At 41.7% G+C, this 26,487-nt stretch overlaps 12 non-coding genes across 12 annotated transcripts; all 12 read left to right on the top strand.

The window, feature by feature from the left end:
• Positions 1-1,063: 1,063 nt before the first annotated feature.
• On the top strand, positions 1,064-1,134 carry trnag-ccc (transfer RNA glycine (anticodon CCC)). Its single transcript has one exon. It is a non-coding gene; the product is annotated as a tRNA-Gly (tRNA).
• A 1,929-nt stretch (positions 1,135-3,063) lies between these two features.
• On the top strand, positions 3,064-3,134 carry trnag-ccc (transfer RNA glycine (anticodon CCC)). The gene has a single exon. It is a non-coding gene; the product is annotated as a tRNA-Gly (tRNA).
• A 1,929-nt stretch (positions 3,135-5,063) lies between these two features.
• trnag-ccc (transfer RNA glycine (anticodon CCC)) lies at positions 5,064-5,134 on the top strand. Its single transcript has one exon. It is a non-coding gene; the product is annotated as a tRNA-Gly (tRNA).
• A 1,929-nt stretch (positions 5,135-7,063) lies between these two features.
• trnag-ccc (transfer RNA glycine (anticodon CCC)) lies at positions 7,064-7,134 on the top strand. The gene has a single exon. It is a non-coding gene; the product is annotated as a tRNA-Gly (tRNA).
• A 1,929-nt stretch (positions 7,135-9,063) lies between these two features.
• On the top strand, positions 9,064-9,134 carry trnag-ccc (transfer RNA glycine (anticodon CCC)). Its single transcript has one exon. It is a non-coding gene; the product is annotated as a tRNA-Gly (tRNA).
• A 1,929-nt stretch (positions 9,135-11,063) lies between these two features.
• trnag-ccc (transfer RNA glycine (anticodon CCC)) lies at positions 11,064-11,134 on the top strand. Its single transcript has one exon. It is a non-coding gene; the product is annotated as a tRNA-Gly (tRNA).
• A 1,929-nt stretch (positions 11,135-13,063) lies between these two features.
• trnag-ccc (transfer RNA glycine (anticodon CCC)) lies at positions 13,064-13,134 on the top strand. The gene has a single exon. It is a non-coding gene; the product is annotated as a tRNA-Gly (tRNA).
• Positions 13,135-15,063: 1,929 nt separating this feature from the next.
• Positions 15,064-15,134, top strand: trnag-ccc (transfer RNA glycine (anticodon CCC)). Its single transcript has one exon. It is a non-coding gene; the product is annotated as a tRNA-Gly (tRNA).
• Positions 15,135-17,063: 1,929 nt separating this feature from the next.
• On the top strand, positions 17,064-17,134 carry trnag-ccc (transfer RNA glycine (anticodon CCC)). Its single transcript has one exon. It is a non-coding gene; the product is annotated as a tRNA-Gly (tRNA).
• Positions 17,135-19,063: 1,929 nt separating this feature from the next.
• On the top strand, positions 19,064-19,134 carry trnag-ccc (transfer RNA glycine (anticodon CCC)). The gene has a single exon. It is a non-coding gene; the product is annotated as a tRNA-Gly (tRNA).
• Positions 19,135-21,279: 2,145 nt separating this feature from the next.
• trnag-ccc (transfer RNA glycine (anticodon CCC)) lies at positions 21,280-21,350 on the top strand. The gene has a single exon. It is a non-coding gene; the product is annotated as a tRNA-Gly (tRNA).
• A 4,145-nt stretch (positions 21,351-25,495) lies between these two features.
• On the top strand, positions 25,496-25,566 carry trnag-ccc (transfer RNA glycine (anticodon CCC)). The gene has a single exon. It is a non-coding gene; the product is annotated as a tRNA-Gly (tRNA).
• Positions 25,567-26,487: the final 921 nt, after the last annotated feature.

Here is a 26,487-nt window from a genome sequence, read left to right as displayed (position 1 = left end):
GATTACTTGCTACAGCTATGAAAAATGACATCTCTGCCATCTCTCCTTGTTAAACACCGTAGAAATATGCACTCAATAGGACCTTCTTCCTCCCGCCCCGACGGGTCTGACCAATAAGCGGAGAGAACGTTCGCACCTGGCTTGTTCTGACGCATTTTGGAGCGCTGGCATTTTTCGCGTGAAAACATTCCCAACCGAGAGGGGAAAATACTCCAAGTTTACAAACTCGTTAACTGATTCAGACCAGAGCAAAGAAACTTCTCATCATGACAAGTGTATAAAACAAGTTACATCACACTGAACACAGGACAATATGAAATACTAAGACAAGACAATCCATAAAATTGCAAACCAGTCTGCTGGTGTGTACAGTTGATTTAATATGACCATGTACTGTTCACAACAAAACATCACATGATCACACAGACTGAAGACAGCATTCTATCAAAGGTGCAACTTATTGCAAGAAAATGCCTTCACCACCAACGTAGATACAATAGCTTATTCTAAACATCAGTATCTGAGCTGCAAATACAGTGTAGATTTGAATATTTGCCCAATATTCATCAGCATTTGTTACCAGAGCCTATGAAGCACTGGCCTGCAAGTGCTGCAAATTATGTGTGTATGTTTAAGGGGTTTTATCTTTGCTCACACATAATCTGCCTCGAATGAGTATCCTACAGTCTGCATTCATGCATCCAATGGGCTTTGGGTTCACAGTTCGACTCTAAGGATGTATGACGAGGGACGTATGTGGTCACCAGCAGACCAGAGAGGAGCACAGCACTGTGCCTAACCGCAGACCCATCTGGTTCAAAATTAAGATTTTTGTTGTTTCTGGTGAATTTGTCTGTTTGGTTCGATAAATCCCATTCCTTTCTGTTTAAATTTGTGTTTTCTTATCTGGTTCTTCCGCTACGACGCTACACTGCTTCTACAAATAATACTTTTCCTGTTTATTCTCAAAGAAAAAACCGACAACGTGCCTTTAATGATCAGCCAAAATTGAACGATCTTTTGTATCGTTTAACTGATTAATGGACAAGAGCCTCTCAAGACAGCGCCAGTGATGTAGTGGTATCATGCAAGATTCCCCTTCTCGTAACCCGGGTTCAATTCCCGGCTGGCGCAAAATATTTGTGAACGAAGCGTGAAAGTAGATTATTACGTCACCTTTCAGAGCTGATATCTCACATTCCCCCCACAAGCAAATAACCACCTAGTCGATCTAAGTGTAGAGCTTCCTATGAATATAAGCAGTGTTCTTTACAAAGTGTTTTGTAACTAAGGGAGTTCACTTGCCCCTCACTTAATTACAAAACACAATTTGTCAAGATTAATCTGCCCAGGATTCATAGATGATTTAATCTTCAAGATAGCACACTCTACTGGGTTGTTAGAAAACCAAACACAAACAAATAATTACATAATGCAATATACCTTATACAGCAGAATTGCACATTTACTTTTTTACTGTGAATTTCAATCAGTTCAAATGGTAACTGTTACCGTTATCTATTAGGATTACTACTTATTCGTTTAAATTGTTTGTTGCTCCGTTCCTTCCTTTTAGGGTGTTTTCACAACTGGACTTTGTACATTTACATTTTCAGCTATTAGCAGACACTCTTATGACTAAAGTGCTTCGTCATTTCCTCATAGAACACATCCTAGTACAGTACAGCAGGTTAGAGTCCAAGATACCAAGAACTACTAGTTTCAGTTAGTCAACATAGGAGCAGGGTCAGTGGTCATTTAAATATTCCACAAACAGACAGGTCTTCAGTCTGCGTTTGAAGACAGCAAACGACTCTGCTGTCCAGACAGCCAGTGGACGTTTGTTCCGAGTTTGAGCCAGGACAGAGAATAGTCGCCATGCTTGTCTTCCATGAGACTTGAAGCGTGGTTTTTCAAGCAGAGCCGTACTTGACGTTCGAAGTTCTCGAGTGAAACCAGAGTCCGGTTGAATCGGTTTTCACCCTTGAGTCGATTCGTTTGCACAGGTGTGAATACAGTAACTGCGATCGGACGCGAACCAAAACAGGCGCAACGAGACCCTTGAGATGAGATGGTCTCGGTCCGGTCCCAAACTAACTCTGGAACTTTGCGATGAGAATGTGCTCTGACCTCGATCCGACCCAACTATCAGCTGCACCAGCAAGTTGCATATTACCCTGGTACACTAATTAGATATTAGGATTAGATTAGGTATCGATTACTTGCTACAGCTATGAAAAATGACATCTCTGCCATCTCTCCTTGTTAAACACCGTAGAAATATGCACTCAATAGGACCTTCTTCCTCCCGCCCCGACAGGTCTGACCAATAAGCGGAGAGAACGTTCGCACCTGGCTTGTTCTGACACATTTTGGAGCGCTGGCATTTTTCGCGTGAAAACATTCCCAACCGAGAGGGGAAAATACTCCAAGTTTACAAACTCGTTAACTGATTCAGACCAGAGCAAAGATGCCTTCACCACCAACGTAGATACAATTGCTTATTCTAAACATCAGTATCTGAGCTGCAAATACAGTGTAGATTTGAATATTTGCCCAATATTCATCAGCATTTGTTACCAGAGCCTATGAAGCACTGGCCTGCAAGTGCTGCAAATTATGTGTGTATGTTTAAGGGGTTTTATCTTTGCTCACACATAATCTGCCTCGAATGAGTATCCTACAGTCTGCATTCATGCATCCAATGGGCTTTGGGTTCACAGTTCGACTCTAAGGATGTATGACGAGGGACGTATGTGGTCACCAGCAGACCAGAGAGGAGCACAGCACTGTGCCTAACCGCAGACCCATCTGGTTCAAAATTAAGATTTTTGTTGTTTCTGGTGAATTTGTCTGTTTGGTTCGATAAATCCCATTCCTTTCTGTTTAAATTTGTGTTTTCTTATCTGGTTCTTCCGCTACGACGCTACACTGCTTCTACAAATAATACTTTTCCTGTTTATTCTCAAAGAAAAAACCGACAACGTGCCTTTAATGATCAGCCAAAATTGAACGATCTTTTGTATCGTTTAACTGATTAATGGACAAGAGCCTCTCAAGACAGCGCCAGTGATGTAGTGGTATCATGCAAGATTCCCCTTCTCGTAACCCGGGTTCAATTCCCGGCTGGCGCAAAATATTTGTGAACGAAGCGTGAAAGTAGATTATTACGTCACCTTTCAGAGCTGATATCTCACATTCCCCCCACAAGCAAATAACCACCTAGTCGATCTAAGTGTAGAGCTTCCTATGAATATAAGCAGTGTTCTTTACAAAGTGTTTTGTAACTAAGGGAGTTCACTTGCCCCTCACTTAATTACAAAACACAATTTGTCAAGATTAATCTGCCCAGGATTCATAGATGATTTAATCTTCAAGATAGCACACTCTACTGGGTTGTTAGAAAACCAAACACAAACAAATAATTACATAATGCAATATACCTTATACAGCAGAATTGCACATTTACTTTTTTACTGTGAATTTCAATCAGTTCAAATGGTAACTGTTACCGTTATCTATTAGGATTACTACTTATTCGTTTAAATTGTTTGTTGCTCCGTTCCTTCCTTTTAGGGTGTTTTCACAACTGGACTTTGTACATTTACATTTTCAGCTATTAGCAGACACTCTTATGACTAAAGTGCTTCGTCATTTCCTCATAGAACACATCCTAGTACAGTACAGCAGGTTAGAGTCCAAGATACCAAGAACTACTAGTTTCAGTTAGTCAACATAGGAGCAGGGTCAGTGGTCATTTAAATATTCCACAAACAGACAGGTCTTCAGTCTGCGTTTGAAGACAGCAAACGACTCTGCTGTCCAGACAGCCAGTGGACGTTTGTTCCGAGTTTGAGCCAGGACAGAGAATAGTCGCCATGCTTGTCTTCCATGAGACTTGAAGCGTGGTTTTTCAAGCAGAGCCGTACTTGACGTTCGAAGTTCTCGAGTGAAACCAGAGTCCGGTTGAATTGGTTTTCACCCTTGAGTCGATTCGTTTGCACAGGTGTGAATACAGTAACTGCGATCGGACGCGAACCAAAACAGGCGCAACGAGACCCTTGAGATGAGATGGTCTCGGTCCGGTCCCAAACTAACTCTGGAACTTTGCGATGAGAATGTGCTCTGACCTCGATCCGACCCAACTATCAGCTGCACCAGCAAGTTGCATATTACCCTGGTACACTAATTAGATATTAGGATTAGATTAGGTATCGATTACTTGCTACAGCTATGAAAAATGACATCTCTGCCATCTCTCCTTGTTAAACACCGTAGAAATATGCACTCAATAGGACCTTCTTCCTCCCGCCCCGACAGGTCTGACCAATAAGCGGAGAGAACGTTCGCACCTGGCTTGTTCTGACGCATTTTGGAGCGCTGGCATTTTTCGCGTGAAAACATTCCCAACCGAGAGGGGAAAATACTCCAAGTTTACAAACTCGTTAACTGATTCAGACCAGAGCAAAGATGCCTTCACCACCAACGTAGATACAATTGCTTATTCTAAACATCAGTATCTGAGCTGCAAATACAGTGTAGATTTGAATATTTGCCCAATATTCATCAGCATTTGTTACCAGAGCCTATGAAGCACTGGCCTGCAAGTGCTGCAAATTATGTGTGTATGTTTAAGGGGTTTTATCTTTGCTCACACATAATCTGCCTCGAATGAGTATCCTACAGTCTGCATTCATGCATCCAATGGGCTTTGGGTTCACAGTTCGACTCTAAGGATGTATGACGAGGGACGTATGTGGTCACCAGCAGACCAGAGAAGAGCACAGCACTGTGCCTAACCGCAGACACATCTGGTTCAAAATTAAGATTTTTGTTGTTTCTGGTGAATTTGTCTGTTTGGTTCGATAAATCCCATTCCTTTCTGTTTAAATTTGTGTTTTCTTATCTGGTTCTTCCGCTACGACGCTACACTGCTTCTACAAATAATACTTTTCCTGTTTATTCTCAAAGAAAAAACCGACAACGTGCCTTTAATGATCAGCCAAAATTGAACGATCTTTTGTATCGTTTAACTGATTAATGGACAAGAGACTCTCAAGACAGCGCCAGTGATGTAGTGGTATCATGCAAGATTCCCATTCTCGTAACCCGGGTTCAATTCCCGGCTGGCGCAAAATATTTGTGAACGAAGCGTGAAAGTAGATTATTACGTCACCTTTCAGAGCTGATATCTCACATTCCCCCCACAAGCAAATAACCACCTAGTTGATCTAAGTGTAGAGCTTCCTATGAATATAAGCAGTGTTCTTTACAAAGTGTTTTGTAACTAAGGGAGTTCACTTGCCCCTCACTTAATTACAAAACACAATTTGTCAGGATTAATCTGCCCAGGATTCATAGATGATTTAATCTTCAAGATAGCACACTCTACTGGGTTGTTAGAAAACCAAACACAAACAAATAATTACATAATGCAATATACCTTATACAGCAGAATTGCACATTTACTTTTTTACTGTGAATTTCAATCAGTTCAAATGGTAACTGTTACCGTTATCTATTAGGATTACTACTTATTCGTTTAAATTGTTTGTTGCTCCGTTCCTTCCTTTTAGGGTGTTTTCACAACTGGACTTTGTACATTTACATTTTCAGCTATTAGCAGACACTCTTATGACTAAAGTGCTTCGTCATTTCCTCATAGAACACATCCTAGTACAGTACAGCAGGTTAGAGTCCAAGATACCAAGAACTACAAGTTTCAGTTAGTCAACATAGGAGCAGGGTCAGTGGTCATTTAAATATTCCACAAAGAGACAGGTCTTCAGTCTAAGTTTGAAGACAGCAAACGACTCTGCTGTCCAGACAGCCAGTGGACGTTTGTTCCGAGTTTGAGCCAGGACAGAGAATAGTCGCCATGCTTGTCTTCCATGAGACTTGAAGCGTGGTTTGTCAAGCAGAGCCGTACTTGACGTTCGAAGTTCTCGAGTGAAACCAGAGTCCGGTTGAATCGGTTTTCACCCTTGAGTCGATTCGTTTGCACAGGTGTGAATACAGTAACTGCGATCGGACGCGAACCAAAACAGGCGCAACGAGACCCTTGAGATGAGATGGTCTCGGTCCGGTCCCAAACTAACTCTGGAACTTTGCGATGAGAATGTGCTCTGACCTCGATCCGACCCAACTATCAGCTGCACCAGCAAGTTGCATATTACCCTGGTACACTAATTAGATATTAGGATTAGATTAGGTATCGATTACTTGCTACAGCTATGAAAAATGACATCTCTGCCATCTCTCCTTGTTAAACACCGTAGAAATATGCACTCAATAGGACCTTCTTCCTCCCGCCCCGACAGGTCTGACCAATAAGCGGAGAGAACGTTCGCACCTGGCTTGTTCTGACGCATTTTGGAGCGCTGGCATTTTTCGCGTGAAAACATTCCCAACCGAGAGGGGAAAATACTCCAAGTTTACAAACTCGTTAACTGATTCAGACCAGAGCAAAGATGCCTTCACCACCAACGTAGATACAATTGCTTATTCTAAACATCAGTATCTGAGCTGCAAATACAGTGTAGATTTGAATATTTGCCCAATATTCATCAGCATTTGTTACCAGAGCCTATGAAGCACTGGCCTGCAAGTGCTGCAAATTATGTGTGTATGTTTAAGGGGTTTTATCTTTGCTCACACATAATCTGCCTCGAATGAGTATCCTACAGTCTGCATTCATGCATCCAATGGGCTTTGGGTTCACAGTTCGACTCTAAGGATGTATGACGAGGGACGTATGTGGTCACCAGCAGACCAGAGAAGAGCACAGCACTGTGCCTAACCGCAGACACATCTGGTTCAAAATTAAGATTTTTGTTGTTTCTGGTGAATTTGTCTGTTTGGTTCGATAAATCCCATTCCTTTCTGTTTAAATTTGTGTTTTCTTATCTGGTTCTTCCGCTACGACGCTACACTGCTTCTACAAATAATACTTTTCCTGTTTATTCTCAAAGAAAAAACCGACAACGTGCCTTTAATGATCAGCCAAAATTGAACGATCTTTTGTATCGTTTAACTGATTAATGGACAAGAGACTCTCAAGACAGCGCCAGTGATGTAGTGGTATCATGCAAGATTCCCATTCTCGTAACCCGGGTTCAATTCCCGGCTGGTGCAAAATATTTGTGAACGAAGCGTGAAAGTAGATTATTACGTCACCTTTCAGAGCTGATATCTCACATTCCCCCCACAAGCAAATAACCACCTAGTCGATCTAAGTGTAGAGCTTCCTATGAATATAAGCAGTGTTCTTTACAAAGTGTTTTGTAACTAAGGGAGTTCACTTGCCCCTCACTTAATTACAAAACACAATTTGTCAGGATTAATCTGCCCAGGATTCATAGATGATTTAATCTTCAAGATAGCACACTCTACTGGGTTGTTAGAAAACCAAACACAAACAAATAATTACATAATGCAATATACCTTATACAGCAGAATTGCACATTTACTTTTTTACTGTGAATTTCAATCAGTTCAAATGGTAACTGTTACCGTTATCTATTAGGATTACTACTTATTCGTTTAAATTGTTTGTTGCTCCGTTCCTTCCTTTTAGGGTGTTTTCACAACTGGACTTTGTACATTTACATTTTCAGCTATTAGCAGACACTCTTATGACTAAAGTGCTTCGTCATTTCCTCATAGAACACATCCTAGTACAGTACAGCAGGTTAGAGTCCAAGATACCAAGAACTACAAGTTTCAGTTAGTCAACATAGGAGCAGGGTCAGTGGTCATTTAAATATTCCACAAACAGACAGGTCTTCAGTCTAAGTTTGAAGACAGCAAACGACTCTGCTGTCCAGACAGCCAGTGGACGTTTGTTCCGAGTTTGAGCCAGGACAGAGAATAGTCGCCATGCTTGTCTTCCATGAGACTTGAAGCGTGGTTTGTCAAGCAGAGCCGTACTTGACGTTCGAAGTTCTCGAGTGAAACCAGAGTCCGGTTGAATCGGTTTTCACCCTTGAGTCGATTCGTTTGCACAGGTGTGAATACAGTAACTGCGATCGGACGCGAACCAAAACAGGCGCAACGAGACCCTTGAGATGAGATGGTCTCGGTCCGGTCCCAAACTAACTCTGGAACTTTGCGATGAGAATGTGCTCTGACCTCGATCCGACCCAACTATCAGCTGCACCAGCAAGTTGCATATTACCCTGGTACACTAATTAGATATTAGGATTAGATTAGGTATCGATTACTTGCTACAGCTATGAAAAATGACATCTCTGCCATCTCTCCTTGTTAAACACCGTAGAAATATGCACTCAATAGGACCTTCTTCCTCCCGCCCCGACAGGTCTGACCAATAAGCGGAGAGAACGTTCGCACCTGGCTTGTTCTGACGCATTTTGGAGCGCTGGCATTTTTCGCGTGAAAACATTCCCAACCGAGAGGGGAAAATACTCCAAGTTTACAAACTCGTTAACTGATTCAGACCAGAGCAAAGATGCCTTCACCACCAACGTAGATACAATTGCTTATTCTAAACATCAGTATCTGAGCTGCAAATACAGTGTAGATTTGAATATTTGCCCAATATTCATCAGCATTTGTTACCAGAGCCTATGAAGCACTGGCCTGCAAGTGCTGCAAATTATGTGTGTATGTTTAAGGGGTTTTATCTTTGCTCACACATAATCTGCCTCGAATGAGTATCCTACAGTCTGCATTCATGCATCCAATGGGCTTTGGGTTCACAGTTCGACTCTAAGGATGTATGACGAGGGACGTATGTGGTCACCAGCAGACCAGAGAAGAGCACAGCACTGTGCCTAACCGCAGACACATCTGGTTCAAAATTAAGATTTTTGTTGTTTCTGGTGAATTTGTCTGTTTAGTTCGATAAATCCCATTCCTTTCTGTTTAAATTTGTGTTTTCTTATCTGGTTCTTCCGCTACGACGCTACACTGCTTCTACAAATAATACTTTTCCTGTTTATTCTCAAAGAAAAAACCGACAACGTGCCTTTAATGATCAGCCAAAATTGAACGATCTTTTGTATCGTTTAACTGATTAATGGACAAGAGACTCTCAAGACAGCGCCAGTGATGTAGTGGTATCATGCAAGATTCCCATTCTCGTAACCCGGGTTCAATTCCCGGCTGGCGCAAAATATTTGTGAACGAAGCGTGAAAGTAGATTATTACGTCACCTTTCAGAGCTGATATCTCACATTCCCCCCACAAGCAAATAACCACCTAGTCGATCTAAGTGTAGAGCTTCCTATGAATATAAGCAGTGTTCTTTACAAAGTGTTTTGTAACTAAGGGAGTTCACTTGCCCCTCACTTAATTACAAAACACAATTTGTCAGGATTAATCTGCCCAGGATTCATAGATGATTTAATCTTCAAGATAGCACACTCTACTGGGTTGTTAGAAAACCAAACACAAACAAATAATTACATAATGCAATATACCTTATACAGCAGAATTGCACATTTACTTTTTTACTGTGAATTTCAATCAGTTCAAATGGTAACTGTTACCGTTATCTATTAGGATTACTACTTATTCGTTTAAATTGTTTGTTGCTCCGTTCCTTCCTTTTAGGGTGTTTTCACAACTGGACTTTGTACATTTACATTTTCAGCTATTAGCAGACACTCTTATGACTAAAGTGCTTCGTCATTTCCTCATAGAACACATCCTAGTACAGTACAGCAGGTTAGAGTCCAAGATACCAAGAACTACTAGTTTCAGTTAGTCAACATAGGAGCAGGGTCAGTGGTCATTTAAATATTCCACAAACAGACAGGTCTTCAGTCTGCGTTTGAAGACAGCAAACGACTCTGCTGTCCAGACAGCCAGTGGACGTTTGTTCCGAGTTTGAGCCAGGACAGAGAATAGTCGCCATGCTTGTCTTCCATGAGACTTGAAGCGTGGTTTTTCAAGCAGAGCCGTACTTGACGTTCGAAGTTCTCGAGTGAAACCAGAGTCCGGTTGAATCGGTTTTCACCCTTGAGTCGATTCGTTTGCACAGGTGTGAATACAGTAACTGCGATCGGACGCGAACCAAAACAGGCGCAACGAGACCCTTGAGATGAGATGGTCTCGGTCCGGTCCCAAACTAACTCTGGAACTTTGCGATGAGAATGTGCTCTGACCTCGATCCGACCCAACTATCAGCTGCACCAGCAAGTTGCATATTACCCTGGTACACTAATTAGATATTAGGATTAGATTAGGTATCGATTACTTGCTACAGCTATGAAAAATGACATCTCTGCCATCTCTCCTTGTTAAACACCGTAGAAATATGCACTCAATAGGACCTTCTTCCTCCCGCCCCGACAGGTCTGACCAATAAGCGGAGAGAACGTTCGCACCTGGCTTGTTCTGACGCATTTTGGAGCGCTGGCATTTTTCGCGTGAAAACATTCCCAACCGAGAGGGGAAAATACTCCAAGTTTACAAACTCGTTAACTGATTCAGACCAGAGCAAAGATGCCTTCACCACCAACGTAGATACAATTGCTTATTCTAAACATCAGTATCTGAGCTGCAAATACAGTGTAGATTTGAATATTTGCCCAATATTCATCAGCATTTGTTACCAGAGCCTATGAAGCACTGGCCTGCAAGTGCTGCAAATTATGTGTGTATGTTTAAGGGGTTTTATCTTTGCTCACACATAATCTGCCTCGAATGAGTATCCTACAGTCTGCATTCATGCATCCAATGGGCTTTGGGTTCACAGTTCGACTCTAAGGATGTATGACGAGGGACGTATGTGGTCACCAGCAGACCAGAGAAGAGCACAGCACTGTGCCTAACCGCAGACACATCTGGTTCAAAATTAAGATTTTTGTTGTTTCTGGTGAATTTGTCTGTTTGGTTCGATAAATCCCATTCCTTTCTGTTTAAATTTGTGTTTTCTTATCTGGTTCTTCCGCTACGACGCTACACTGCTTCTACAAATAATACTTTTCCTGTTTATTCTCAAAGAAAAAACCGACAACGTGCCTTTAATGATCAGCCAAAATTGAACGATCTTTTGTATCGTTTAACTGATTAATGGACAAGAGACTCTCAAGACAGCGCCAGTGATGTAGTGGTATCATGCAAGATTCCCATTCTCGTAACCCGGGTTCAATTCCCGGCTGGCGCAAAATATTTGTGAACGAAGCGTGAAAGTAGATTATTACGTCACCTTTCAGAGCTGATATCTCACATTCCCCCCACAAGCAAATAACCACCTAGTCGATCTAAGTGTAGAGCTTCCTATGAATATAAGCAGTGTTCTTTACAAAGTGTTTTGTAACTAAGGGAGTTCACTTGCCCCTCACTTAATTACAAAACACAATTTGTCAGGATTAATCTGCCCAGGATTCATAGATGATTTAATCTTCAAGATAGCACACTCTACTGGGTTGTTAGAAAACCAAACACAAACAAATAATTACATAATGCAATATACCTTATACAGCAGAATTGCACATTTACTTTTTTACTGTGAATTTCAATCAGTTCAAATGGTAACTGTTACCGTTATCTATTAGGATTACTACTTATTCGTTTAAATTGTTTGTTGCTCCGTTCCTTCCTTTTAGGGTGTTTTCACAACTGGACTTTGTACATTTACATTTTCAGCTATTAGCAGACACTCTTATGACTAAAGTGCTTCGTCATTTCCTCATAGAACACATCCTAGTACAGTACAGCAGGTTAGAGTCCAAGATACCAAGAACTACTAGTTTCAGTTAGTCAACATAGGAGCAGGGTCAGTGGTCATTTAAATATTCCACAAACAGACAGGTCTTCAGTCTGCGTTTGAAGACAGCAAACGACTCTGCTGTCCAGACAGCCAGTGGACGTTTGTTCCGAGTTTGAGCCAGGACAGAGAATAGTCGCCATGCTTGTCTTCCATGAGACTTGAAGCGTGGTTTTTCAAGCAGAGCCGTACTTGACGTTCGAAGTTCTCGAGTGAAACCAGAGTCCGGTTGAATCGGTTTTCACCCTTGAGTCGATTCGTTTGCACAGGTGTGAATACAGTAACTGCGATCGGACGCGAACCAAAACAGGCGCAACGAGACCCTTGAGATGAGATGGTCTCGGTCCGGTCCCAAACTAACTCTGGAACTTTGCGATGAGAATGTGCTCTGACCTCGATCCGACCCAACTATCAGCTGCACCAGCAAGTTGCATATTACCCTGGTACACTAATTAGATATTAGGATTAGATTAGGTATCGATTACTTGCTACAGCTATGAAAAATGACATCTCTGCCATCTCTCCTTGTTAAACACCGTAGAAATATGCACTCAATAGGACCTTCTTCCTCCCGCCCCGACAGGTCTGACCAATAAGCGGAGAGAACGTTCGCACCTGGCTTGTTCTGACGCATTTTGGAGCGCTGGCATTTTTCGCGTGAAAACATTCCCAACCGAGAGGGGAAAATACTCCAAGTTTACAAACTCGTTAACTGATTCAGACCAGAGCAAAGATGCCTTCACCACCAACGTAGATACAATTGCTTATTCTAAACATCAGTATCTGAGCTGCAAATACAGTGTAGATTTGAATATTTGCCCAATATTCATCAGCATTTGTTACCAGAGCCTATGAAGCACTGGCCTGCAAGTGCTGCAAATTATGTGTGTATGTTTAAGGGGTTTTATCTTTGCTCACACATAATCTGCCTCGAATGAGTATCCTACAGTCTGCATTCATGCATCCAATGGGCTTTGGGTTCACAGTTCGACTCTAAGGATGTATGACGAGGGACGTATGTGGTCACCAGCAGACCAGAGAAGAGCACAGCACTGTGCCTAACCGCAGACACATCTGGTTCAAAATTAAGATTTTTGTTGTTTCTGGTGAATTTGTCTGTTTGGTTCGATAAATCCCATTCCTTTCTGTTTAAATTTGTGTTTTCTTATCTGGTTCTTCCGCTACGACGCTACACTGCTTCTACAAATAATACTTTTCCTGTTTATTCTCAAAGAAAAAACCGACAACGTGCCTTTAATGATCAGCCAAAATTGAACGATCTTTTGTATCGTTTAACTGATTAATGGACAAGAGACTCTCAAGACAGCGCCAGTGATGTAGCGGTATCATGCAAGATTCCCATTCTCGTAACCCGGGTTCAATTCCCGGCTGGCGCAAAATATTTGTGAACGAAGCGTGAAAGTAGATTATTACGTCACCTTTCAGAGCTGATATCTCACATTCCCCCCACAAGCAAATAACCACCTAGTCGATCTAAGTGTAGAGCTTCCTATGAATATAAGCAGTGTTCTTTACAAAGTGTTTTGTAACTAAGGGAGTTCACTTGCCCCTCACTTAATTACAAAACACAATTTGTCAGGATTAATCTGCCCAGGATTCATAGATGATTTAATCTTCAAGATAGCACACTCTACTGGGTTGTTAGAAAACCAAACACAAACAAATAATTACATAATGCAATATACCTTATACAGCAGAATTGCACATTTACTTTTTTACTGTGAATTTCAATCAGTTCAAATGGTAACTGTTACCGTTATCTATTAGGATTACTACTTATTCGTTTAAATTGTTTGTTGCTCCGTTCCTTCCTTTTAGGGTGTTTTCACAACTGGACTTTGTACATTTACATTTTCAGCTATTAGCAGACACTCTTATGACTAAAGTGCTTCGTCATTTCCTCATAGAACACATCCTAGTACAGTACAGCAGGTTAGAGTCCAAGATACCAAGAACTACTAGTTTCAGTTAGTCAACATAGGAGCAGGGTCAGTGGTCATTTAAATATTCCACAAACAGACAGGTCTTCAGTCTGCGTTTGAAGACAGCAAACGACTCTGCTGTCCAGACAGCCAGTGGACGTTTGTTCCGAGTTTGAGCCAGGACAGAGAATAGTCGCCATGCTTGTCTTCCATGAGACTTGAAGCGTGGTTTTTCAAGCAGAGCCGTACTTGACGTTCGAAGTTCTCGAGTGAAACCAGAGTCCGGTTGAATCGGTTTTCACCCTTGAGTCGATTCGTTTGCACAGGTGTGAATACAGTAACTGCGATCGGACGCGAACCAAAACAGGCGCAACGAGACCCTTGAGATGAGATGGTCTCGGTCCGGTCCCAAACTAACTCTGGAACTTTGCGATGAGAATGTGCTCTGACCTCGATCCGACCCAACTATCAGCTGCACCAGCAAGTTGCATATTACCCTGGTACACTAATTAGATATTAGGATTAGATTAGGTATCGATTACTTGCTACAGCTATGAAAAATGACATCTCTGCCATCTCTCCTTGTTAAACACCGTAGAAATATGCACTCAATAGGACCTTCTTCCTCCCGCCCCGACAGGTCTGACCAATAAGCGGAGAGAACGTTCGCACCTGGCTTGTTCTGACGCATTTTGGAGCGCTGGCATTTTTCGCGTGAAAACATTCCCAACCGAGAGGGGAAAATACTCCAAGTTTACAAACTCGTTAACTGATTCAGACCAGAGCAAAGATGCCTTCACCACCAACGTAGATACAATTGCTTATTCTAAACATCAGTATCTGAGCTGCAAATACAGTGTAGATTTGAATATTTGCCCAATATTCATCAGCATTTGTTACCAGAGCCTATGAAGCACTGGCCTGCAAGTGCTGCAAATTATGTGTGTATGTTTAAGGGGTTTTATCTTTGCTCACACATAATCTGCCTCGAATGAGTATCCTACAGTCTGCATTCATGCATCCAATGGGCTTTGGGTTCACAGTTCGACTCTAAGGATGTATGACGAGGGACGTATGTGGTCACCAGCAGACCAGAGAAGAGCACAGCACTGTGCCTAACCGCAGACACATCTGGTTCAAAATTAAGATTTTTGTTGTTTCTGGTGAATTTGTCTGTTTGGTTCGATAAATCCCATTCCTTTCTGTTTAAATTTGTGTTTTCTTATCTGGTTCTTCCGCTACGACGCTACACTGCTTCTACAAATAATACTTTTCCTGTTTATTCTCAAAGAAAAAACCGACAACGTGCCTTTAATGATCAGCCAAAATTGAACGATCTTTTGTATCGTTTAACTGATTAATGGACAAGAGACTCTCAAGACAGCGCCAGTGATGTAGCGGTATCATGCAAGATTCCCATTCTCGTAACCCGGGTTCAATTCCCGGCTGGCGCAAAATATTTGTGAACGAAGCGTGAAAGTAGATTATTACGTCACCTTTCAGAGCTGATATCTCACATTCCCCCCACAAGCAAATAACCACCTAGTCGATCTAAGTGTAGAGCTTCCTATGAATATAAGCAGTGTTCTTTACAAAGTGTTTTGTAACTAAGGGAGTTCACTTGCCCCTCACTTAATTACAAAACACAATTTGTCAGGATTAATCTGCCCAGGATTCATAGATGATTTAATCTTCAAGATAGCACACTCTACTGGGTTGTTAGAAAACCAAACACAAACAAATAATTACATAATGCAATATACCTTATACAGCAGAATTGCACATTTACTTTTTTACTGTGAATTTCAATCAGTTCAAATGGTAACTGTTACCGTTATCTATTAGGATTACTACTTATTCGTTTAAATTGTTTGTTGCTCCGTTCCTTCCTTTTAGGGTGTTTTCACAACTGGACTTTGTACATTTACATTTTCAGCTATTAGCAGACACTCTTATGACTAAAGTGCTTCGTCATTTCCTCATAGAACACATCCTAGTACAGTACAGCAGGTTAGAGTCCAAGATACCAAGAACTACTAGTTTCAGTTAGTCAACATAGGAGCAGGGTCAGTGGTCATTTAAATATTCCACAAACAGACAGGTCTTCAGTCTGCGTTTGAAGACAGCAAACGACTCTGCTGTCCAGACAGCCAGTGGACGTTTGTTCCGAGTTTGAGCCAGGACAGAGAATAGTCGCCATGCTTGTCTTCCATGAGACTTGAAGCGTGGTTTTTCAAGCAGAGCCGTACTTGACGTTCGAAGTTCTCGAGTGAAACCAGAGTCCGGTTGAATCGGTTTTCACCCTTGAGTCGATTCGTTTGCACAGGTGTGAATACAGTAACTGCGATCGGACGCGAACCAAAACAGGCGCAACGAGACCCTTGAGATGAGATGGTCTCGGTCCGGTCCCAAACTAACTCTGGAACTTTGCGATGAGAATGTGCTCTGACCTCGATCCGACCCAACTATCAGCTGCACCAGCAAGTTGCATATTACCCTGGTACACTAATTAGATATTAGGATTAGATTAGGTATCGATTACTTGCTACAGCTATGAAAAATGACATCTCTGCCATCTCTCCTTGTTAAACACCGTAGAAATATGCACTCAATAGGACCTTCTTCCTCCCGCCCCGACAGGTCTGACCAATAAGCGGAGAGAACGTTCGCACCTGGCTTGTTCTGACGCATTTTGGAGCGCTGGCATTTTTCGCGTGAAAACATTCCCAACCGAGAGGGGAAAATACTCCAAGTTTACAAACTCGTTAACTGATTCAGACCAGAGCAAAGATGCCTTCACCACCAACGTAGATACAATTGCTTATTCTAAACATCAGTATCTGAGCTGCAAATACAGTGTAGATTTGAATATTTGCCCAATATTCATCAGCATTTGTTACCAGAGCCTATGAAGCACTGGCCTGCAAGTGCTGCAAATTATGTGTGTATGTTTAAGGGGTTTTATCTTTGCTCACACATAATCTGCCTCGAATGAGTATCCTACAGTCTGCATTCATGCATCCAATGGGCTTTGGGTTCACAGTTCGACTCTAAGGATGTATGACGAGGGACGTATGTGGTCACCAGCAGACCAGAGAAGAGCACAGCACTGTGCCTAACCGCAGACACATCTGGTTCAAAATTAAGATTTTTGTTGTTTCTGGTGAATTTGTCTGTTTGGTTCGATAAATCCCATTCCTTTCTGTTTAAATTTGTGTTTTCTTATCTGGTTCTTCCGCTACGACGCTACACTGCTTCTACAAATAATACTTTTCCTGTTTATTCTCAAAGAAAAAACCGACAACGTGCCTTTAATGATCAGCCAAAATTGAACGATCTTTTGTATCGTTTAACTGATTAATGGACAAGAGACTCTCAAGACAGCGCCAGTGATGTAGTGGTATCATGCAAGATTCCCATTCTCGTAACCCGGGTTCAATTCCCGGCTGGCGCAAAATATTTGTGAACGAAGCGTGAAAGTAGATTATTACGTCACCTTTCAGAGCTGATATCTCACATTCCCCCCACAAGCAAATAACCACCTAGTCGATCTAAGTGTAGAGCTTCCTATGAATATAAGCAGTGTTCTTTACAAAGTGTTTTGTAACTAAGGGAGTTCACTTGCCCCTCACTTAATTACAAAACACAATTTGTCAGGATTAATCTGCCCAGGATTCATAGATGATTTAATCTTCAAGATAGCACACTCTACTGGGTTGTTAGAAAACCAAACACAAACAAATAATTACATAATGCAATATACCTTATACAGCAGAATTGCACATTTACTTTTTTACTGTGAATTTCAATCAGTTCAAATGGTAACTGTTACCGTTATCTATTAGGATTACTACTTATTCGTTTAAATTGTTTGTTGCTCCGTTCCTTCCTTTTAGGGTGTTTTCACAACTGGACTTTGTACATTTACATTTTCAGCTATTAGCAGACACTCTTATGACTAAAGTGCTTCGTCATTTCCTCATAGAACACATCCTAGTACAGTACAGCAGGTTAGAGTCCAAGATACCAAGAACTACAAGTTTCAGTTAGTCAACATAGGAGCAGGGTCAGTGGTCATTTAAATATTCCACAAACAGACAGGTCTTCAGTCTAAGTTTGAAGACAGCAAACGACTCTGCTGTCCAGACAGCCAGTGGACGTTTGTTCCGAGTTTGAGCCAGGACAGAGAATAGTCGCCATGCTTGTCTTCCATGAGACTTGAAGCGTGGTTTGTCAAGCAGAGCCGTACTTGACGTTCGAAGTTCTCGAGTAAAACCAGAGTCCGGTTGAATCGGTTTTCACCCTTGAGTCGATTCGTTTGCACAGGTGTGAATACAGTAACTGCGATCGGACGCGAACCAAAACAGGCGCAACGAGACCCTTGAGATGAGATGGTCTCGGTCCGGTCCCAAACTAACTCTGGAACTTTGCGATGAGAATGTGCTCTGACCTCGATCCGACCCAACTATCAGCTGCACCAGCAAGTTGCATATTACCCTGGTACACTAATTAGATATTAGGATTAGATTAGGTATCGATTACTTGCTACAGCTATGAAAAATGACATCTCTGCCATCTCTCCTTGTTAAACACCGTAGAAATATGCACTCAATAGGACCTTCTTCCTCCCGCCCCGACGGGTCTGACCAATAAGCGGAGAGAACGTTCGCACCTGGCTTGTTCTGACGCATTTTGGAGCGCTGGCATTTTTCGCGTGAAAACATTCCCAACCGAGAGGGGAAAATACTCCAAGTTTACAAACTCGTTAACTGATTCAGACCAGAGCAAAGATGCCTTCACCACCAACGTAGATACAATTGCTTATTCTAAACATCAGTATCTGAGCTGCAAATACAGTGTAGATTTGAATATTTGCCCAATATTCATCAGCATTTGTTACCAGAGCCTATGAAGCACTGGCCTGCAAGTGCTGCAAATTATGTGTGTATGTTTAAGGGGTTTTATCTTTGCTCACACATAATCTGCCTCGAATGAGTATCCTACAGTCTGCATTCATGCATCCAATGGGCTTTGGGTTCACAGTTCGACTCTAAGGATGTATGACGAGGGACGTATGTGGTCACCAGCAGACCAGAGAAGAGCACAGCACTGTGCCTAACCGCAGACACATCTGGTTCAAAATTAAGATTTTTGTTGTTTCTGGTGAATTTGTCTGTTTGGTTCGATAAATCCCATTCCTTTCTGTTTAAATTTGTGTTTTCTTATCTGGTTCTTCCGCTACGACGCTACACTGCTTCTACAAATAATACTTTTCCTGTTTATTCTCAAAGAAAAAACCGACAACGTGCCTTTAATGATCAGCCAAAATTGAACGATCTTTTGTATCGTTTAACTGATTAATGGACAAGAGACTCTCAAGACAGCGCCAGTGATGTAGTGGTATCATGCAAGATTCCCATTCTCGTAACCCGGGTTCAATTCCCGGCTGGCGCAAAATATTTGTGAACGAAGCGTGAAAGTAGATTATTACGTCACCTTTCAGAGCTGATATCTCACATTCCCCCCACAAGCAAATAACCACCTAGTCGATCTAAGTGTAGAGCTTCCTATGAATATAAGCAGTGTTCTTTACAAAGTGTTTTGTAACTAAGGGAGTTCACTTGCCCCTCACTTAATTACAAAACACAATTTGTCAGGATTAATCTGCCCAGGATTCATAGATGATTTAATCTTCAAGATAGCACACTCTACTGGGTTGTTAGAAAACCAAACACAAACAAATAATTACATAATGCAATATACCTTATACAGCAGAATTGCACATTTACTTTTTTACTGTGAATTTCAATCAGTTCAAATGGTAACTGTTACCGTTATCTATTAGGATTACTACTTATTCGTTTAAATTGTTTGTTGCTCCGTTCCTTCCTTTTAGGGTGTTTTCACAACTGGACTTTGTACATTTACATTTTCAGCTATTAGGAGACACTCTTATGACTAAAGTGCTTCGTCATTTCCTCATAGAACACATCCTAGTACAGTACAGCAGGTTAGAGTCCAAGATACCAAGAACTACAAGTTTCAGTTAGTCAACATAGGAGCAGGGTCAGTGGTCATTTAAATATTCCACAAACAGACAGGTCTTCAGTCTAAGTTTGAAGACAGCAAACGACTCTGCTGTCCAGACAGCCAGTGGACGTTTGTTCCGAGTTTGAGCCAGGACAGAGAATAGTCGCCATGCTTGTCTTCCATGAGACTTGAAGCGTGGTTTGTCAAGCAGAGCCGTACTTGACGTTCGAAGTTCTCGAGTGAAACCAGAGTCCGGTTGAATCGGTTTTCACCCTTGAGTCGATTCGTTTGCACAGGTGTGAATACAGTAACTGCGATCGGACGCGAACCAAAACAGGCGCAACGAGACCCTTGAGATGAGATGGTCTCGGTCCGGTCCCAAACTAACTCTGGAACTTTGCGATGAGAATGTGCTCTGACCTCGATCCGACCCAACTATCAGCTGCACCAGCAAGTTGCATATTACCCTGGTACACTAATTAGATATTAGGATTAGATTAGGTATCGATTACTTGCTACAGCTATGAAAAATGACATCTCTGCCATCTCTCCTTGTTAAACACCGTAGAAATATGCACTCAATAGGACCTTCTTCCTCCCGCCCCGACGGGTCTGACCAATAAGCGGAGAGAACGTTCGCACCTGGCTTGTTCTGACGCATTTTGGAGCGCTGGCATTTTTCGCGTGAAAACATTCCCAACCGAGAGGGGAAAATACTCCAAGTTTACAAACTCGTTAACTGATTCAGACCAGAGCAAAGAAACTTCTCATCATGACAAGTGTATAAAACAAGTTACATCACACTGAACACAGGACAATATGAAATACTAAGACAAGACAATCCATAAAATTGCAAACCAGTCTGCTGGTGTGTACAGTTGATTTAATATGACCATGTACTGTTCACAACAAAACATCACATGATCACACAGACTGAAGACAGCATTCTATCAAAGGTGCAACTTATTGCAAGAAAATGCCTTCACCACCAACGTAGATACAATAGCTTATTCTAAACATCAGTATCTGAGCTGCAAATACAGTGTAGATTTGAATATTTGCCCAATATTCATCAGCATTTGTTACCAGAGCCTATGAAGCACTGGCCTGCAAGTGCTGCAAATTATGTGTGTATGTTTAAGGGGTTTTATCTTTGCTCACACATAATCTGCCTCGAATGAGTATCCTACAGTCTGCATTCATGCATCCAATGGGCTTTGGGTTCACAGTTCGACTCTAAGGATGTATGACGAGGGACGTATGTGGTCACCAGCAGACCAGAGAGGAGCACAGCACTGTGCCTAACCGCAGACCCATCTGGTTCAAAATTAAGATTTTTGTTGTTTCTGGTGAATTTGTCTGTTTGGTTCGATAAATCCCATTCCTTTCTGTTTAAATTTGTGTTTTCTTATCTGGTTCTTCCGCTACGACGCTACACTGCTTCTACAAATAATACTTTTCCTGTTTATTCTCAAAGAAAAAACCGACAACGTGCCTTTAATGATCAGCCAAAATTGAACGATCTTTTGTATCGTTTAACTGATTAATGGACAAGAGCCTTTCAAGACAGCGCCAGTGATGTAGTGGTATCATGCAAGATTCCCCTTCTTGTAACCCGGGTTCAATTCCCGGCTGGCGCAAAATATTTGTGAACGAAGCGTGAAAGTAGATTATTACGTCACCTTTCAGAGCTGATATCTCACATTCCCCCCACAAGCAAATAACCACCTAGTCGATCTAAGTGTAGAGCTTCCTATGAATATAAGCAGTGTTCTTTACAAAGTGTTTTGTAACTAAGGGAGTTCACTTGCCCCTCACTTAATTACAAAACACAATTTGTCAAGATTAATCTGCCCAGGATTCATAGATGATTTAATCTTCAAGATAGCACACTCTACTGGGTTGTTAGAAAACCAAACACAAACAAATAATTACATAATGCAATATACCTTATACAGCAGAATTGCACATTTACTTTTTTACTGTGAATTTCAATCAGTTCAAATGGTAACTGTTACCGTTATCTATTAGGATTACTACTTATTCGTTTAAATTGTTTGTTGCTCCGTTCCTTCCTTTTAGGGTGTTTTCACAACTGGACTTTGTACATTTACATTTTCAGCTATTAGCAGACACTCTTATGACTAAAGTGCTTCGTCATTTCCTCATAGAACACATCCTAGTACAGTACAGCAGGTTAGAGTCCAAGATACCAAGAACTACTAGTTTCAGTTAGTCAACATAGGAGCAGGGTCAGTGGTCATTTAAATATTCCACAAACAGACAGGTCTTCAGTCTGCGTTTGAAGACAGCAAACGACTCTGCTGTCCAGACAGCCAGTGGACGTTTGTTCCGAGTTTGAGCCAGGACAGAGAATAGTCGCCATGCTTGTCTTCCATGAGACTTGAAGCGTGGTTTTTCAAGCAGAGCCGTACTTGACGTTCGAAGTTCTCGAGTGAAACCAGAGTCCGGTTGAATCGGTTTTCACCCTTGAGTCGATTCGTTTGCACAGGTGTGAATACAGTAACTGCGATCGGATGCGAACCAAAACAGGCGCAACGAGACCCTTGAGATGAGATGGTCTCGGTCCGGTCCCAAACTAACTCTGGAACTTTGCGATGAGAATGTGCTCTGACCTCGATCCGACCCAACTATCAGCTGCACCAGCAAGTTGCATATTACCCTGGTACACTAATTAGATATTAGGATTAGATTAGGTATCGATTACTTGCTACAGCTATGAAAAATGACATCTCTGCCATCTCTCCTTGTTAAACACCGTAGAAATATGCACTCAATAGGACCTTCTTCCTCCCGCCCCGACAGGTCTGACCAATAAGCGGAGAGAACGTTCGCACCTGGCTTGTTCTGACGCATTTTGGAGCGCTGGCATTTTTCGCGTGAAAACATTCCCAACCGAGAGGGGAAAATACTCCAAGTTTACAAACTCGTTAACTGATTCAGACCAGAGCAAAGATGCCTTCACCACCAACGTAGATACAATTGCTTATTCTAAACATCAGTATCTGAGCTGCAAATACAGTGTAGATTTGAATATTTGCCCAATATTCATCAGCATTTGTTACCAGAGCCTATGAAGCACTGGCCTGCAAGTGCTGCAAATTATGTGTGTATGTTTAAGGGGTTTTATCTTTGCTCACACATAATCTGCCTCGAATGAGTATCCTACAGTCTGCATTCATGCATCCAATGGGCTTTGGGTTCACAGTTAGACTCTAAGGATGTATGACGAGGGACGTATGTGGTCACCAGCAGACCAGAGAGGAGCACAGCACTGTGCCTAAACGCAGACACATCTGGTTCAAAATTAAGATTTTTGTAGTTTCTGGTGAATTTGTCTGTTTGGTTCGATAAATCCCATTCCTTTCTGTTTAAATTTGTGTTTTCTTATCTGGTTCTTCCGCTACGACGCTACACTGCTTCTACAAATAATACTTTTCCTGTTTATTCTCAAAGAAAAAACCGACAACGTGCCTTTAATGATCAGCCAAAATTGAACGATCTTTTGTATCGTTTAACTGATTAATGGACAAGAGACTCTCAAGACAGCGCCAGTGATGTAGTGGTATCATGCAACATTCCCATTCTCGTAACCCGGGTTCAATTCCCGGCTGGCGCAAAATATTTGTGAACGAAGCGTGAAAGTAGATTATTACGTCACCTTTCAGAGCTGATATCTCACATTCCCCCCACAAGCAAATAACCACCTAGTCGATCTAAGTGTAGAGCTTCCTATGAATATAAGCAGTGTTCTTTACAAAGTGTTTTGTAACTAAGGGAGTTCACTTGCCGCTCACTTAATTACAAAACACAATTTGTCAGGATTAATCTGCCCAGGATTCATAGATGATTTAATCTTCAAGATAGCACACTCTACTGGGTTGTTAGAAAACCAAACACAAACAAATAATTACATAATGCAATATACCTTATACAGCAGAATTGCACATTTACTTTTTTACTGTGAATTTCAATCAGTTCAAATGGTAACTGTTACCGTTATCTATTAGGATTACTACTTATTCGTTTAAATTGTTTGTTGCTCCGTTCCTTCCTTTTAGGGTGTTTTCACAACTGGACTTTGTACATTTACATTTTCAGCTATTAGCAGACACTCTTATGACTAAAGTGCTTCGTCATTTCCTCATAGAACACATCCTAGTACAGTACAGCAGGTTAGAGTCCAAGATACCAAGAACTACTAGTTTCAGTTAGTCAACATAGGAGCAGGGTCAGTGGTCATTTAAATATTCCACAAACAGACAGGTCTTCAGTCTGCGTTTGAAGACAGCAAACGACTCTGCTGTCCAGACAGCCAGTGGACGTTTGTTCCGAGTTTGAGCCAGGACAGAGAATAGTCGCCATGCTTGTCTTCCATGAGACTTGAAGCGTGGTTTTTCAAGCAGAGCCGTACTTGACGTTCGAAGTTCTCGAGTGAAACCAGAGTCCGGTTGAATCGGTTTTCACCCTTGAGTCGATTCGTTTGCACAGGTGTGAATACAGTAACTGCGATCGGACGCAAACCAAAACAGGCGCAACGAGACCCTTGAGATGAGATGGTCTCGGTCCGGTCCCAAACTAACTCTGGAACTTTGCGATGAGAATGTGCTCTGACCTCGATCCGACCCAACTATCAGATGCACCAGCAAGTTGCATATTACCCTGGTACACTAATTAGATATTAGGATTAGATTAGGTATCGATTACTTGCTACAGCTATGAAAAATGACATCTCTGCCATCTCTCCTTGTTAAACACCGTAGAAATATGCACTCAATAGGACCTTCTTCCTCCCGCCCCGACAGGTCTGACCAATAAGCGGAGAGAACGTTCGCACCTGGCTTGTTCTGACGCATTTTGGAGCGCTGGCATTTTTCGCGTGAAAACATTCCCAACCGAGAGGGGAAAATACTCCAAGTTTACAAACTCGTTAACTGATTCAGACCAGAGCAAAGAAACTTCTCATCATGACAAGTGTATAAAACAAGTTACATCACACTGAACACAGGACAATATGAAATACTAAGACAAGACAATCCATAAAATTGCAAACCAGTCTGCTGGTGTGTACAGTTGATTTAATATGACCATGTACTGTTCACAACAAAACATCACATGATCACACAGACTGAAGACAGTATTCTATCAAAGGTGCAACTTATTGCAAGAAAATGCCTTCATCACCAACGTAGATACAATTGCTTATTCTAAGCATCAGTATCTGAGCTGCAAATACAGTGTAGATTTGAATATTTGCCTAATATTCATCAGCATTTGTTACCAGAGCCTATGAAGCACTGGCGTGCAAGTGCTGCAAATTATGTGTGTATGTTTAAGGGGTTTTATCTTTGCTCACACATAATCTGCCTCGAATGAGTATCCTACAGTCTGCATTCATGCATCCAATGGGCTTTGGGTTCACAGTTCGACTCTAAGGATGTATGACGAGGGACGTATGTGGTCACCAGCAGACCAGAGAGGAGCACAGCACTGTGCCTAACCGCAGACACATCTGGTTCAAAATTAAGATTTTTGTTGTTTCTGGTGAATTTGTCTGTTTGGTTCGATAAATCCCATTCCTTTCTGTTTAAATTTGTGTTTTCTTATCTGGTTCTTCCGCTACGACGCTACACTGCTTCTACAAATAATACTTTTCCTGTTTATTCTCAAAGAAAAAACCGACAACGTGCCTTTAATGATCAGCCAAAATTGAACGATCTTTTGTATCGTTTAACTGATTAATGGACAAGAGACTCTCAAGACAGCGCCAGTGATGTAGCGGTATCATGCAAGATTCCCATTCTCGTAACCCGGGTTCAATTCCCGGCTGGCGCAAAATATTTGTGAACGAAGCGTGAAAGTAGATTATTACGTCACCTTTCAGAGCTGATATCTCACATTCCCCCCACAAGCAAATAACCACCTAGTCGATCTAAGTGTAGAGCTTCCTATGAATATAAGCAGTGTTCTTTACAAAGTGTTTTGTAACTAAGGGAGTTCACTTGCCCCTCACTTAATTACAAAACACAATTTGTCAGGATTAATCTGCCCAGGATTCATAGATGATTTAATCTTCAAGATAGCACACTCTACTGGGTTGTTAGAAAACCAAACACAAACAAATAATTACATAATGCAATATACCTTATACAGCAGAATTGCACATTTACTTTTTTACTGTGAATTTCAATCAGTTCAAATGGTAACTGTTACCGTTATCTATTAGGATTACTACTTATTCGTTTAAATTGTTTGTTGCTCCGTTCCTTCCTTTTAGGGTGTTTTCACAACTGGACTTTGTACATTTACATTTTCAGCTATTAGCAGACACTCTTATGACTAAAGTGCTTCGTCATTTCCTCATAGAACACATCCTAGTACAGTACAGCAGGTTAGAGTCCAAGATACCAAGAACTACTAGTTTCAGTTAGTCAACATAGGAGCAGGGTCAGTGGTCATTTAAATATTCCACAAACAGACAGGTCTTCAGTCTGCGTTTGAAGACAGCAAACGACTCTGCTGTCCAGACAGCCAGTGGACGTTTGTTCCGAGTTTGAGCCAGGACAGAGAATAGTCGCCATGCTTGTCTTCCATGAGACTTGAAGCGTGGTTTTTCAAGCAGAGTCGTACTTGACGTTGGAAGTTCTCGAGTGAAACCAGAGTCCGGTTGAATCGGTTTTCACCCTTGAGTCGATTCGTTTGCACAGGTGTGAATACAGTAACTGCGATCGGACGCGAACCAAAACAGGCGCAACG

The sequence above is a fragment of the Electrophorus electricus genome, chromosome 4 (genome assembly GCF_041902795.1).
Source record: "Electrophorus electricus isolate QZ-2024a chromosome 4, ASM4190279v1, whole genome shotgun sequence".
In the NCBI taxonomy this organism is placed as follows: domain Eukaryota; kingdom Metazoa; phylum Chordata; class Actinopteri; order Gymnotiformes; family Gymnotidae; genus Electrophorus; species Electrophorus electricus.
Note: the sequence above shows the minus strand (reverse complement) of the source record. Positions and strands in the feature narration are given on the sequence as shown.